Genomic DNA, 17,131 nt, shown 5'->3' on the forward strand with positions numbered 1-17,131 from the left:
AGAGTGTTAGGAACTGTATTGAACACTGGAGAATGTATTGCATTAAATGGTTCTTTAGACAAAGTCCATCTCTCACTACCCTCTTTTGGGCTGCCTTTTGGCAAAAGAAAATCTGCACGTATCAAGGACAGAAAACAGATTGGGATTTAAAAATGAGATGGTTTCAACATCCCTTCAAATAAGTCTCCCAAAAACACAGCAAAACACACAGTACTGCAGAGGGGCAGAACTCCTTCTAGAGGAAGATAGCCTCTAAATATCATTTCTGACTACTTTTTGTTTGCTCAATTGCTTTTAATTAAGCCGCACTTGGTTTGGGGAGCCAGCCAAATGTGGAGAACAAAAAGGAAAGCAAGAAATCCAACCCCTCAAACCTTTGCTCAGTGGCTGAATTTCCCCAGCTTTAAGGCACAGTCTTTCTCCATGAAGGCTCAATGCTTCTCTCTAAACCTGCTTGGGAGAATTTATTATCCCTGTGCGCAAGTCTTTGAAACCATGATTTTAACGGTAATAATTTCTAAGCAGTGAAATTCATGAGAGGCTGTAATATAATGCCAAGTCAATCCTATTATGATTTTAATTGGAATATACATTTTATGTGTTATTAGAGAAATGTTACTGTCCTTCTTATGTTTAATACTATATGAATAGCTAAAGCCCTCTAATGACCGTGTAATTTATTGTCCCTACAGTTATGGCATTAAGCTACAAGGCACCTAATACTTGCAAACATTGTAAACTCCAATTACAGCTACACCAGTGATCCTTCTGTCAACTGAGCTAAAAATGACTGAATGATAAGGTTAAGCACTGAGCCTCGTAATGCAGTTATCTGGAGCTCAGCACCTGTACTACAGAGAAATGTCCAATAAACCGTGCTTAAACAGTTTTATGTTGTTATCAGATATAAGTATAGTAAATACACCCAGCTTCCAGAATGATGCTGCTTGCTCTGATTCCACCAATCTTTTATGTATTTGTCAGCTTTAGCCTAATTTAGTGTTAGCAGTAAATCAGTGATCCCCAAGAACTTGACAGATTTCACAGGCACCAGAGCGGATTCTGCCCAACCCTTCAGAAATCTTGGAATTTCATGAAAAATTGCCAGCAGTTTCTATGCAAGGTGGGATCTTCTTTTCAAACATCCACAGCTACTTGAGAAAGTACCAAACTATCTGACAACAGAATTCAGAGAATTTGGAAACAGGTTAGACTGCTTTTGACTTCTGAGTGACAGGAACTCAGTACCATTTGAAGGTAATCTTTTCCTCAGAAAAAGACGGCCTTTAACAACAGTGGTAAATTGCCAGAGTCAAAAGCAGACCTCTCACATTAATGCCTTTGTCTGGCAAAGGAGTTGAGAACAGTCAGTACAAAAAGATACTGTAAAGACCAACCAGAACAAGTTTTCCAAAATGAAAAACCTCAGTATGATAACTGGGGACATGTCAGAAGACATGTATAATATTGATCCTTCATTGGCTTTTTCTAAACAGAAGGATATAAATCTAATCCACAGACCAAAATAACAGCAAGATCCATGCACGAACTAAATTACCTCCATGCAAGGTTTGTTATCAGCACAAATGGCTCCTCAGGTTTATTAATAATTCTGGTTTTCTTTTCTCATGAAAAAGGTTGGTGGAAAATAAAGTGGGCTACCTAGACTGATCCCCTCTCTGAGCCATTCTGTGCCCCATAATTTTTAAGAAGCTTCCAGAATCCTAACCCTAGTTTTAGTTTTTCACATTTCTGTATTCCAAAAGGAGAGTTGACATTCAACTTCAGTAGTAACCTAGGCATCCAGCTGGTGTCCCAGAAAGAGAAAGCAACTTTAAAAATTCCCTGCATTCAGGTACTCAGCACTGTACTGCCCAGGTGCCACACCTGGGTCATGGTCACTGTCATTTCTGATGAGGCTGTAAATGAAACAGAAACACACACTCTGCTCTGGGTGCATTCTGTTTCTATGTAGAAAAGCCTTTCCTAAACAGTCTATTTTAAATATTCCCGAGATGTGCCGTAAGGCTGAGGGGGACTCTCTCCACAGTACTGGGTTCTATTTCCTTTTGAAAGGAGGAGATGTGTGGGAATTATCACCTATATCATTGACAATGTCGTGCTTACCTGCAGAGTCATTCGTGCTGCCCGATTTGCTACTTACCACATGCTATACAATGCCATGGTACACAAAAGTACTGTAAAACCTCGTTTTATTTCCTATAAAAATACATAGATTATATGTGTGTATACATATTCCCACAAACTGTAATTTGTATGTGTTTTGGAGGGCTTTACACCACACGAGAGGTGATAGTTAAATAGAATCCTAGCACCAGTTCCGCTAAGAATATTTCAAACATTTGAGGCAATTCTCTCCTGTAAGATCCATTATATCTGTGTAATTCCTCTGGCTAAACACTCCTCTCAAAAGAATACATGTAGCAAATCAAGTGCATGAAAAGGATAAATCACCTTTCCTCACCTGTGATTTGTGATTGCTCACTTAAGCCACCTAACATTTCTGCAGCCCAAAGAGGTGGACTAAAACCTGCTAAAAGAGGAAAATGGCAAATACGCATTTCAACGACATTTCAAACTACATTTTGAAAAGGAATGAGCACTCCAGCCGCATTTTGTGACACATCTGAGATTTGTGTCGCTTCATACATTTCCCATGACCATCCAAATATTCATGAAGAATTAATAACATGGTCCTGCTTTTAGCAAGTTCCATCCATTCTTATTTGTATCTGGCTATAATCAGCACTGAGACCCCAAATAGTGGATGACTGCATTTGATTCTTGAGTCCTTTTCTTTTTGTTTATGTCAAAGCAAATTAGATGGAAAGAGACTGATGAGGAAATCGAGCAAACAGTGGAAGGTCAAGAGGGCATTTCACTGAAATGTAATATAATAAGTACAATTTAAACAATGACAAGTCCCATTCACCTCTTTTGTTTTCTTGAAATGTTTAGAATTATTTTTAACCATCTTTTTAATAAATAAAATTGTTCTATTAGTTTGTTGTACATTTGGATTTCATTAATTTTAGATTTTTTTCCAAGCATCTAAAATTAAACAGATGTCATTGGGCTCATTTAGACCTCAAACAACCCTTGCAACAAAACCAATTATTCAAGGGTCATTTGGAAGTTGGAATTCTATAATAAAAGAAAATTTAAAAGTTAAAAAATGAAATTAAGAAGAAGAAAAAGAAGAAGAAACAATGCCAATTTTATGTCAATTCAGTTGTTAGCACAATAACTGAAGATCTGTTTTATTGTTGGGGGAAAGGGTAGAGCCAAAGAGTGAAAGTTCAGGAAAGCTGGTTTATTCCCAAAATGCCCCAGTTGTTCCCTTTCCCATGACGATTAGTCATAAAATACCTCTCCCAGCTTTCTAGCTCTACCATGGGGATGGATAAGAGGACAAAGGTTTGGTTTTGTTCTGGAAGTTGTTCCTGTTGCTCAAAGAAATTTCAAAAACATCATGATCGTGATCATGTGTGGCAAAGTGCAATCCAAGGACACACGGCAGAATGGACAAAGGCAAAACCTGGGATTCTGACTACAATGCCATACTCTAAAGAACACTTCCACCTCATGTAAGAGTGAAGGGGTTTAATTTTGCCTTGTCAGCACAAACTGTAATTTGTTGGGGGGATTTTTGGCTGTGAAAAGGTTTTCAAGGACAGTTGGGAAACAGGTTGGATAATGCACTGCCGGAGTGTTCCCCAGCAGGTATCTCAGGGGGCAATGCTGAGCCAGTTCAAGGTGCTGAGGAGGAATAAATGACTTCTGTCAGCCCTGTAGAAAAGGAAGCTTAAAAACGTGGTATAAAGGCAACTGCTTTCCCCTTCTTCACACCTTGCCAAAGAGGGAACTGGGCTCCCAGCTCTGTAAACATCTCCAGATTTATAGGGGTGTGTCTGAGAACAGACACGAAAAATCCAACCATTGTGATTCCTTGGTTGAAAATTAGGATCTGGGGTTTACTTTACTGAGCAGGAGGGAAAATGAAAATTGCTTTCCCTGTAACCTGAGAGACTTAGCAGAGCTCTCCTGCCAGACTGCAAAGATATGCAGCGGTCCCTGCCCTAAACTCTACCATCCTACTTAGCTGCCAGGACTGCTAAATGGAGACATAGAAAAATGAATAATGGATTGTATGAAAGCTATATTACCATAACTTGAAAATCCTGCTGCTGGAGGCTGAACATCTCTCTGAAATATTATCAAGCACGGTGGAAAGGGAGTAGAGGGCTAACATCCAAAAAGAAATTTAATAACTGACCCCTGAAAATCATGGTTTAGCTTTTTCTTTTTCTCTTTTTTTTTAAAAGACAGTAGCTGTAACTCTCCTTCTGACCCAACATTAACCTTCTACAAGTTATAACAGACGATTTGTAAAAACACCCCTTTATTGCCTTGACCTGTTTTAGGGCTGCTCTATCCTCCAACACAGCTGTATCCTGTGGTCTCAGTTAGCTGAGTAGTCATGCAGAATTGTTGCTTTGGACTGAATTTGATAGCTCAAGTCATGCAGGTTATTCCCAGAGAGGCACCACAGCCCAGCAGAGCATCTGCCCCATGGTGGGGGGTTTATCCCTAACATGAAAAGATAAAAGAATATAGCAGATTCAGTGGAAAATTCACCTTGCTGAGCAATGGGTAGAAGTGGCTTGAAGGACCTGGGCTGTTCTGTGTACAAGTGGGGAAGAAGAGAGTGTTCCACTTTGAAGATCCTTCCAGACTAGTGTCAGGGCTCTGGCATCCTGACAGCCCAGCTATCCTGAGGATCAGTGTCCTAAACAGCAAAGAGGAACTTGCAGCACACACAGACACAAAGTGAGTAGAGAGCTCCCTAAAACAGGAACATTCCTGCAGAAGCTCTTAGGCACAGCAAGGAACCTGAGCATCCTGCCTCTTAGAGCTCCTCCCCAGCAGCTCAGGGGGTGCAGGGTCTGCCCTGCCTGCTGGCTTCTGCCTACCCTAGGGTTGGGCTCAGCTTTGCAAAGCCAAGCTGCCCAAAGTGATGGCATCAACAGTGGCCTAATCTAACCTGCCTGCCAGGTCTTTGCTGCAGACAGAGGGTTTGCTGGGGGGAGACAAAGGGGCAGCCAGGACATAAACAGAAGAGAGTGAATATGACAGCAATGTGGCAAACACTGTCCTAGTGCAAGCAGCACCCTGGTTCCTTGTGCCCAGCTGCTGCCATGCTCCAGGGCGTCAGGGACTCCTGGTCCTAAGGAGGACAAGTGAGTTCAGGCAGTCCTCAGCTTCCTCCACAGAGTAGATGGCAACCAGCACTGTGCTGGGCTTCAGATGCTTCAGATCTGCTCAGCTGCCCAGTTACAAAGGAAAGCCAAACATATACAGCAGTAGTAACTTCCTTCTCCAGGCTACTCTTTCCACTGAAAGTCCAAAGAGCAGGAGAGGTTTAAGGAAGGTTTTGTGGAGGGGGATCGTGTCTTTGCTGGCCTGTGCCAGGCTGCAGAGCTGCACAAGAGCCGTTCTGCCTGGAGCTGGGACAAGCACAGCAGATCACCAGCCCCAGCTGCTACACCCAACACAGGAGTCAGAGGAGACTTTGCTTAGCACAACTCTGATCAAGTTATCAACCCATTGCTTGTAAATAATCTCCAATAACAGTTGGCAACAAAGCAATGACTATTGGGAACTTGTACTGAGTTTATCTAGCAATAATAAGATCACCAGACCCACCAGCAGTTTGTTTCACTCAGGGAGGGAATCACTGCAGCAGAGAGAAATGCATTGCACTAACACCAACCTCCACAGAAAGCAAACATACCTCTTCAGATTTCAGGGTTTCAGCAGGGTTATTTTTTTGGTTTGTTTTTTACATTTTCCTGCCCCTTTTGCTTAGTGCTTTCCAGGTTTAAAAAACAAAGGCTGCTCGTAGTGGAGGAGCAAGAGCGGCTTTCATATTTAATAACTCTTAAATCTTGCTCAACATGTGGCAATTGTTACCTAGATTTGGGCTGCAATTAAAGAGGCACCCTTCTTTCTCCTCAGCAACAATATAGGCTCTTAATCCGACTAAAACCATCATATTTTAAGAGCTGAGATCATCCTGAGGCAAATGGTATCAAACTTAACATGGATCTGTTTTTCATAGGGAAGTTTAAAAGTTAAAGTTCACTTTCCTAAAAGTTTTCCGTTAAAGAGGCAGCATCTCTGAGTGCTCTTTTCAAGTACCCACAGGTACCTGTATCATGCATCAACATCTGGGGGGTGGAGGGGAGAGGATAATTACTGAAATTCCTTTGTGAAGTCCCTTTTTCTGTAAGAGCCTGAGTTGGGACTCTAAACAGAAGGGAGGTGAGGGGGGTTTGTTGCCTGATTATAGATTTGACTGCAGATAAAAGCCTTATTTGTGTGACTCAGCCTTCGAAGTGCTCACAGGTCTGATGGGGATAACTGATAAAGGCTGTGAAAGACAGGAATAAACACTGATAAAACAGCCGAGCGCACTTTGGCTTCAAACCAAAACACCTAGTTAATAAAACCGGCACAGCTGATGGGGAGACATTTTTGTTTCCTTTTGTGGTTCCGAGGTGGCTGTAAATGTCCACAAGGAATCTGGGCTTGAAGCTGGTTTGTGCTGTCACTTTAGGCTGGTGGCTGAGCTGGCGGGCTGAGCTGTGATGGCTCCATGGTAGCACTGGGCTGGGGTCAGGACACCGGGCTCACTGCTCCAGTTGGTTTTGCAGCTTTGGGGTTTACAATTCTTTTTTTTTTACAACTACAGCATGAGAAAATACCTGCCAGGAGACCACAGGCAGGTAGTGGAGCTAAAAGCAAGGGTGATGTACATACCAGGGTCACATAAACCTATCGGTAGAGGGAAAATGTTTCCTTTCCTTGGCCACATTTGACATTCAAGTTCCCTCTGCTCCTCAGAGCATTACTTCAGGTACCCCAAATTCCTGTTTTCCCATAATAACTTCCACTCCCTATTCAGCAGCTGTTCTTGATGCTTCACTGCCTTCCCCTTTTCCTTTCTCCATTTTTCACAGGCCTTACATTCCAGAGCAATTTTAGCAAAGCCTGATTTGCAGCCTCCATCTGTGCAAAGGTAAGAAAGCCTCAGTGACAGCAGCAGTGTGTTTCAGAGGATCTGTAGCAAGAGGTGTCTATTAATATCCACTAGTCCTGCTGCTAAACCTCTACGTCCTCCTTTGAAAAGGTAATCCTGTATTGTAAAGGCTCAACAAATGAGAACACCAAGGGACTTGCTTCATTTATAATACTTGCAAATGACTTGAATGAAAATACGTCCACAACTATCAAAGTTTGTGGAGGGCACAAAATTGGAGAGGGAACAACTAACGAGGAACAAGGGATTTCAATCCACTGGTTGCCAGGGCCAGTGAATGGAAAATGCGGTTTAATGTACAGAAACAAAATAATAAGTCTGAGGCCAGCAAACCAGACAGAAGGATATTATACTGAATGGTGATGCATCATATTGACCACTGAAGGGATTTAAAGGTCAGTGCAGAAAAATCCTTGAAGCCTTAAACTTGGCATACAGCTAAAATGAAAATAACTCCAGGAAAGCAGCACAGCAGTGGAGGCAAAGGGAAGGGATAGAGCCTTCCCATGCAGTCTGTGCAGCAAAATACCACCAGGGCTTTGCTGTAAGTGGCATGATATCATCTCCCAAGGGGTCTAACATGTAGGCACTAAAGTCCCCCATTCCCCACGTAGCCCACCCCCTGTCTCAGCACAGCGTGCCATCCCGACATCTACCCTCCCTCAGACACAGAGGAAAAGCAGCCCAAGGTGTTCCCTTTACTAGGTGTTACTAGTAAAGCACAGGGGATGCTGCTCAAGTTCACTCCAAGGTTTAGTGATGCTTGTCAGCAGGAATGCAGGATCCTAAACCCCCCAGCTCATTTGCTCTTCTGCTTGATCTTTGCTTTTGGCACTGACAAGCAAGAAAAGACAAAGCAGCAGAGCCTGAGGCCCCCGTGGGCACAGCACATTCACCTGTCTGAGCACAGAGCAGCTGCCAGAATCCTGCAGCCACCCGGGACTGGAAACCCTCGTATCTGTGTCCATGTGACTGTACTGATACACCTGTGTGACCTGTCAGAGATGCAGTGCAACAGCGACAGGTGGGAGGGAAGAAACAAAAGTGACAAGGCAATTCATTCCCTTCCCCGTGTCCCTAATGAGCAGTCTCATTTAATCATTTTCCTTCTGCTTGCTCAGCCAGAGTACTTCATGCCTCTTCCCTCACAGCTTTCCTGCAAAAACATCGAATGAAAGAAATTTTAAAACCTTCTCTCCTCCTGGCTCGTTGCCTGTCTGAACCAATACCTTCCCCCATTCCTTCTTCTATCACTGTAAATACAAATAAACAACCTTTGAGCTTTAATGTAAATACAAAGAAACAACCTTCAAGCTTTGCTGAGCTGGATGATGCTGAGCTGCAGGTAAAGGGCTCTGTAAGATCATTAACAATATCCATGGAGTATCCTAAACCACGTGAGTGATGACCTGGGGCATGGAAGGGAACATATAGTTATACACAGTGCAAAATGGTGAGCAAATTTAGCATCAGTCTGAATGAGCAGTTTACACACACACACACACACACACACAGAGAGAGACACACGCGAAGCCTCTAACATGGATTTTTCAGAAGGACCTGATCGGGAAGTGTTTTCTCAGTTCTTGCCTGCTGGGCAAGTGCCTTCCTTACCTCTGCCTGCTGCTCCTGAGTTAATTCTGGCTTTTCCCACCTGGGGGAGCAGCAGCGATTCAAAGCCAGACTGCCAGACTGCCAGCATAGGTCCTTCCTCCATCAGAAGCCCAGACAGGGAGGAGAGGATAAATACCCCTGGCGTTATGATGAGCATCCGGACGATGCAAGTACCAGGAGAAGTCCCCATTCCTCACCCTCCTCTCCTGTCCCTCTTCAATTCATTCCCTTTTTCTTCTCCATCCCTCCCCACCACTTCTGCTCCCCAAAACCTGCAGAGGACAGGGCCATGAGGGAGAGTGGGGAGCAGGCAGGTCCTGCAGCTGTGTCTGGCAGAGGTGCCTGCTCTGACCAGGCAGGACAAGGCTCTTAGCCAAGTGAGGCTCTCACAAGATCTGTGTCATCTGGCAGTCACCAGCACTGCCTGTTCCTCAGGTACTCTGCCTCTGGCTGTTGTCTTGTATAAATGAACAGATAATCTGGACATATTCCAGCTGAATTAGCATACACATGATGCTCAAAATGAACCTGAGGATAGAAATACATTACTCTCCTATTATGACACCTAAAATACAGGACCTGGAATTGCTTCCACGTCCCGGGCCAGATGCCTCTCCTGGCTCTCACCCAGATCCCATGGCAGGTGAGAGAGATGTCAGACCTGATTTCTTGCTCTCCTCCTATGCTTCCATGGGCTAAAAAAAAAGGTTCACAGGCCCAAAACCACAGCAAAGCCCTAAAGAACTAACATGGCCACAGTCCCAGTGCAGAGACTTACCCACAGCCAAGGCAGAGCCCTGGAATGATCCCTGGAATGATTATACCATGCCCATTGCACAGAAGTTTTAATATATAGCAGTCGATAACCTGTCAGTTTGATCTATTTATCTATCAATTTCTTATCGAATAGATTAGATTTTCCTGCTGTCAGTACCTTTTCTTTTCAGAGGCAGAATGACTTGTATCCTGCATGAGCATCAAGGAAAAGAAAATGTTTGGTGCCAAAATATCCCATCTCTGCCAACTGCCTTGCTTGATACCCTATATCTGCTATCACCACTTTTGAACCCTATGGATACCAGCTAAATTCATTTTTTATTGTTCCTTTTTTCCTTTTTTCTGTTGCCCATTCAGCAAAGACTTATATCTCCAGTCCTTTGCTACAGAGCACTGTTTTCCAGAACAGTCTTTAAAACAGAAATCAAGCAACACAGAAAGATGAGACTAAATGCAATCTTCTGTACTCAACTTTCAGAGGTTTTCTAAAAAAAACAGTCAGAAAAGACTTAAGAGCATGCAGCTATTTTCTGTGCCTACTACTCATCCCATCAGGAGCTTAAAACCACCCCTTAAGGTGCTTTACTGTCTTAACAAACTCATTGCAATGGTAGAACAGAGATGAGCAGTTTCAGCTCCTGCTCTTCCATTAGTGTACAAACTGTTAAAAGACAAGAAAAACTACAATAATAAACATGAGCGAGCTTGCTGCAGCTGTGCTTGTCAGCTCCAGACATTAGTGTGGCTAATTCCAATTGGGAACAGTTCCTGGGCTTGGTGATAAATTAATCCCAACTCTGATAGTACGGAAAGATTTCTGTATGCATAAGCCAAAAGAAAACTTCCCAAACTGCTTACAAAATCCTCTTTACAGTTATTTTGGTGACTACACACCAAAATATTTAGTCTGTATATCTTTTTTGGATACAGTGCAATGTATTTTTTATTTTGATTAAATGATATTAGAATAGGATATGCTTCATCCAAAAGACAAAAGAATTTATGCACAGGCTTGCACTGAAATTGCAAAATGATGAAGTGCAACCGATGTGGGGTTATGTCTGTTTTCCTGGAGATACGCTGCAACTGCTTGGTAGGAAAAAGCAGTGCCATTGAACACTTCTGAGAGCAGCCTGAATTTTATTTCAGATCACCGTTTTTGGAAAAATCCACAGTCTGACTGCTAAAATAAGAAAACATAATACCATTCACTGGTCTTTTGTTCCATCCATGCTGTGTCAGTGTTGGTCTGTTGGCAGAAGGACATGACCCTGAGGACAAGGAAAAGATCCATTGGCTGTATAAAAATCCCCAGTGCAATGATTCAGCATGACCAGTGCCTGGGAGAGACACGACGACAGGGATGCTGGAATAGCAGAGTCCTGGAAAACTGGACATCTTCTGCCAGCTGCATCCTGCCCACCACCATCTCCAATTCCTGTACCTTCTCCCCGACATTCAGGCTCACACACCACATTCATCATGCAGCTGATTTTGGGTGCACTCCTGCAGGAGCACTGGGTTTCAGGACGTTATTCACCTGGGCAGTTTCATCTCAGCCCCAATGAATAGCTTCATTCTGGAATAACAAATATATACAGAGGGAAAGCTGCTTGCCACAAGGATTCCTTTATGCTATGCCATGAATTGTTGGCAAGTGGCCATTTAACATTGAAAGGCAAGAGCCACCTGTGTCAGGTGTGTTTAAAGTTCATATTGACTCCTGCCCACCAGTATTTGCATGATGGACAACATCAGAGAAAGGTGTATTTAGTCATTAATTTTTTTGCCTGACATGGGGAACGGAAATGAAAAGGAGCCCTTTTCTTCCAGGTACAGCTTTTGTTTCCCAGTGTGATCAGTCAACTACCAGCCCTGTGACACCCAGCATGGGGCAAACCCAGCTTCAGAGTGTTGGGGATATTTTGGGGTTCCCTCTTGCCCTGGTAGCCCACACCCAGTGGGATCACAGATCCGTGTGGTCCCCCACACCCTCCTCTCTGCCCCTCTCTGCCGCCGACCTTGCTGGATGTTAAGATCCACTCAGCCTCACACAATGCAGCTTCCTGGGAATGGATTAGAAAGCGAGCTGTGTGGGATATTTGTTATGGCCATGCCTTTCATGGAGAAAACTGTGACTTCTAGCAGTTTTTGTAGATTTTGTAACCCCAGCCAGCCTGCTACTGATTCCTTCATGAATTTTTACAGCTTTGGCTCCATTCGTGAGTGGTAGAGATCACAGTTTTTAATGGGTTTAAGTTATTAGTTACGTATTACCAAAGGGTGTAACATTCTTTATGTTGTAAAATAAAGTCCGTTTGTCTTCTCTCCATTTCCCACAGCACACAGTGTTAAATACAGTGCACCATTGTTGGACTTTTCTCTGAAGCTGGCTATGGGCAGTTTTGGGTTGTGCCAGTGCATCAGCCACGGTGGCAATGATTGCTGTGGGTGCTGGAGGATACTCATCCCATGTGGGAATTTCCTTCCCATGAAAAAGGGGGAACCATAGGTGGGAAAATGCATGGCATGACTCAGTCAGGAAGGCTGGAAGGATTTGCAGAGGGTTTTGGAGCTGAGGGCTGAGCGATGGTATGTGCTGCTGGAGGGTTCATAAGGTTTCCTTTCTGTTCCCTAATGGGAAACTTTGGCGGGGGGAAAACATTAGGATCTCAACCCATACTGGTGTACATCTCCACTGACCAAAACCTCCTTTGTCCACACACTTCTCAAGTGGGAAAATTTGCACTGTCTGGCTGCAAACTTGGCCATGGCCTTTGTGCAGATGTCGTGGAGGGCAGAATTTGCTGGATTAGTACAAATACCATCTGTAGGCTTGGTTCAGATGAGTGCAGTGTTTGAGAAACAACCCATTTTGCTTATATAAGGACTAGCAGCATAGCCAAAATCTGCAGAACATATCTGGTTTTCTCAAACAATTATTGGTGGGTAGCCAATATTTGTTACTTTTCTCCAGAACAATGCATAAACTACGGCACTGAGACAACTGGCCACACTCATGTCAGACCAGAAACCCTGTGCTCTAAATTACTTAAACCAATTTATCTTCCATTTAAATATAAAGACAAGGAAGAAAGAGACATTTAAATTATGTTTGACACCACCTAGAGTACTTTCTAGTGTTGATACCCATTGGAGCTGGGAGATAAATCCAACCCTCTTTCATAAACCTAGATTTCTTTTATAACTGATACAGCTTTAGGATTTTTATTTTGTTGCAGTTTTCCTGACCTAAAATGTCCTTTTCTGTCTTATAATAGTTTATCAGCTAAGCTGCATTCCAAAACCTTATTTTTTTACACAGTGATGTTAAAGGAAAGACTCCTTCAGCCCTCCTACAACTTCTCCCCAACCACCATAAACACAAAATCAGGCCTTGCAGAAAAAGCAAAGCTCCATAGGGAAGGGACAATTTTATGGTTGTTGTCTGTCTGTAATGCATGGGATCTTCAGGGACTGATTTTTACATGTCATCTATCATTTGGAGACTGAAAAGAAACAAAAGAAACCAAGAAAATTTTCTCCCAAATCATTCCAGGCTGATCCTGGAAACATTTATTACGGGGCTTTGGTGGGATTATTCCCTTAAGCAGTCAGACATCAGTCCCACCGACACGTCGGTGTGCACTGAGCACTGCACAGCCTGGCATTTGCATGGATTGTGTGAAGTCTGGGGGAAGCTCACCTACCCGGGGCTTCCATGTGTGCTAAAGCATGTCCTGGCTCAAGACATCCTGTGTTTCCAGGGCTGCCCCTTGCACTTGGAATGAATCCACCTAAATATTAACATGTATTTTGCTCCTATAGTAACAAGAATATTGCAATGGTATGTCTGACATAAACGTGCTGGTATATTCTATGCTGATTTAAATAGCACGGGAGGCATATGTGCAGTTCCTTCTTCACAAGGAAGGATGAGCTGGCAGGAAGCATCCCATCGGCTTCCGACACTTGGGAAAAAAACACGGGAGGGGGGGAGGAAACACGGGAAGGGAACAAATAATTTTAAAAGGGGGTTTTCGAGGCTGCGCGGGTGGAAGACCAACCCCAACCCTGCAGCTCCCGGGGCAGCGGCCGGCAGGCGGCAGAGCGGCCGGGACGGACCGGGAGCCGGCGGGGAACGGGAGCGGGACAGACCGGGAAAGGTGCGGGCGGCGAGTCCCGGAGAGGCGGGTCCCGCTCTGCTCCGCCACCGGAGCAAGGACCAGAGGAGAGGGAAAATTTCAAAAAATTAACATTGATCCAGTTAGCTCCTTTAAGCGGAATTTTCAGGAAAGCCGGGCTTTGCCTGAGGAGATCAGGAATTCCCCTATTCCCTCTGAATCCTGCCCTGATTTAAGTTAATTTGGAGTTTTACCCTGCATTATTAACTGCACTTTTCGTTATGGATTTGAAAAATAAAAGCCTGTTATCCTCAATATTTCCAGGTTTACTCGGGTAAATCCTGTATCTCTGCTAAGGGGAGTTTTGCCTGGATACGGTGGTAAAATCCGAGCTTTTCTTAAACTATGGCACAAAGCAGAGTGAGAAGAGGGGAGAGGTATTTGAAGAAATGCCTCATTTCCCTGTACAGAGTCTGAGGGCTAAGCTGGATGTTTGTTATAAAGTTGAGCAAACTCCACAAAAACATCCAAGTTTACAACAAGGTAATTTGTAAACTTATCTCTGCTGTACTCAGTCCCCTTACTGACTGACACAGCCATGGAATTGGATGCAAACACTGGGGGGGGGGGGGGGGGGGGGAGGGGAAGGCAAAGAAAATTTCTGAAACCATATTTGCACAAAGAAACCAAACCAGCTTGAATTTCCAACAGTAAATGCTAAGAATAAGTCCTGCAAAGGAAGATTGGCATAAAAAAAAAAAAAGGTAATATAACAAAACGATTCAAGAAAATCATGTTTTATGCTTACCAAAGCCAAAGCTTCAGAAAGAACTGATATTGTATTACTCACTGAGTTCTGATCCTACAGCCCTAATACAAGATCTGTCCTGCAGTAGCAGTACAGAATTGAGTCCATCATTCTCTGAATACTAAAACCCCTTACTTTTATATAGGTGGTTATAGATCTTGTTCCTACATAAAATTTCATGCTTTTATAAAAGTAAATTCCAAAGCAAATGTAACTCTTCAGAGCCATCATTACCCAGGGTTTTATTTCCAGGCTTGTTAACCCTCTTGATAAACATCAGGTCCAGCCTCTCTGCTCCGTGACTCCTCTTCAGAGGCTGGTAAGGTTTATTTTACAAATAATACTAAGAACACACAGCTCACTTAGTTTCTCTCCCAGTGAAACTCTAGAAAAATAAGTCCTCTGTTTTGGTGGCCTTACCTGGCATTTTACAGGTGTAAGGGACAGTACCAAGAGCTCCAGTTTCTTAACAAGGGAGATTTCTGGCTTTGCCAGAAGATAATTGCTCCAGTAGTGAGCCGCCATTAATCCCAGGCTGTGTTCTTGGTGCTGACCTGCAGCCCTGCTGTTTACATCAGTGGGATTTTTAGGGCCAAATTTTGCAGTTAATTGCAGCAGTATAAATCTGGATTCCTGAATCTCCCTTCCCAGGCGTGGAGCTCCTTTGGATTTGATAGCAGAACTCACGGCTGATCCTGCAGCTGCTGAAATTGGTGGCCTTGTCTTGCAGTGAAACACAGGAAAGACTTGGGCTAGGCCCTCTCCCAAACTTCCTAATGGCAATAAATGTGAGCAATTAGGGGCTCTGCTTGCTCTGAGGAGCAAGGGCTGCCTCATCGCCTGCCGCAAGCCTTGGGCTTGCCGAGCCTGGGTGGTACAAGGAGGTGTCACTATTAGAGCGGCTCTAGAGGGGATTAATACTGCTGTGAGCTATATTATGTCCTGTCAGGAATCTCTGCAAAAAGAGCAGAAGCTGGAAATGCAAGCTTTCAGCTTTAAGCCCTGAATTTGGGGCTATACAGCAAGATTAAAGCACTGGTCTTTTAATGTTTTCCCATCGAGAAGTGAGAAATCTCCATGCATTTAAAGACATTCCCTGTGTTTTAAATAACCAGTTGAGTCAAGAGACTGATTTGATGTCAGTGCTCACTGCATTCCCCTGTTACATTCCCTGAAGTGCTGCACCACCCTGGCAGCTGCTGAGCGAGAGGCTAAAAACCTCAGCAAAAAGGGGTATGGACTGACATTACAGACCCAGGGATCCCAGCCCGAGCTAGACTCCTTCCCCACGTCTTGTTGCAGATATTGCAGGCTATGGCTTCTGCAGAGGGAACTGATTTGTAAAAAGACATTGCAGGAACACCAAACACCAAGGTCTCTGCTGGGGAAAATTGTGGATTAAACTGCTCGGTTGCTGAGAAATGCAAAGAGAAACTGGTAGACAGTGAAGTGATGAAATAATTCATTAGAAAGAGGGGGTTAATAGCTCTGTGGAATTTTCTCATTTGTTGATAAATCTACTTTAGTGTCCTCAGCTTTGCTGTCACCCACTGCAAACAGGGTGGACATGGGAGTGTTTTGGCTGCAAGCAATTTATTCAACAAAATGCTAATTCTGTTCTGAATCTTGTATTCATTATCACAAATTTGACCCCCACACAGAAAGCAGAAGAATATAGGTTAGCTTTGTCTTCAGCAAATTTTTCACCTAAATCAGACACATTTACCCTTACCTGTGAAGAATGAAATAAGAAAACAGAGGGAGAGTTTCAGCCCTTTATACCTTGAAGCACGGTGTGCTTCTCCCAGCCTCACATTTGGGTGCACATCAATACAGCACAAAACAGTTTCAGTGATGTACTTTGGATCAGCTTTGTGTTGATTTAATGTCCAGAAAACGTGGCGTTCAGAAAATATAGCCATGATCTTAGCTCAGATCAGGTTCTTTTTCCTATGGGTAGTTGCTATCCTCTGTAATATATTCAGTACTAAATCTGCCACTACAGAATTAAAGAAAGCGCAATTACCAGCCACGCTGAAAGTACATGGTAACTCTGGCAGGATGAGATTTAATTTTTGTCATTAAACAGATGAAAGCAGTTTCAGAGTGAAGCATAGAGGTTAAAGAACATTGTATTGTAATTTTCAATACAAGAATTTCTGGGAACAAAGGACAGAAGTGAAGGCAATGATTTCCCCTTCTTAATGCTTGTGAAAACAGCCTCGTGTTCTTTTCTTTCCAATACGTGCATGCAGAATATATGCACGTTTTTATTTTGTACTTAAAAGTTAAAACACCTCCAGGAGTCTGGTTTATGAGAGGGCAGAGAGAAATAATGAATCAAAAAATATAAAACAAAACTTTATTTTACCAAAAAAAAAAAAGAAAAAGAAGAAGAAGAAATATTATTTTTCTAAAGGGAAAATAGATTTGTTAGTGAACATTGCATTTAAGTGTATGTGTTGAGAAGTTACAAGTATGGAGACTGCAAATAATAAAATGTGCCCAAGATCAAAATAATGGTCTATTATTTTAACTCCCCTGAGAAGCAGACACAATGACTTCAATGAAATTACCTGTGGAGGTAAAATACACAGACAGGGCTGACTATCCAAGCACACAGAATTTTCCACAAGTACCCAATATCATTTGAGAAATTGTGATATATACGGCAGGTTTTAAGTT

This window comes from Corvus hawaiiensis, chromosome 15, assembly GCF_020740725.1.
Source record: "Corvus hawaiiensis isolate bCorHaw1 chromosome 15, bCorHaw1.pri.cur, whole genome shotgun sequence".
Classification (NCBI taxonomy): domain Eukaryota; kingdom Metazoa; phylum Chordata; class Aves; order Passeriformes; family Corvidae; genus Corvus; species Corvus hawaiiensis.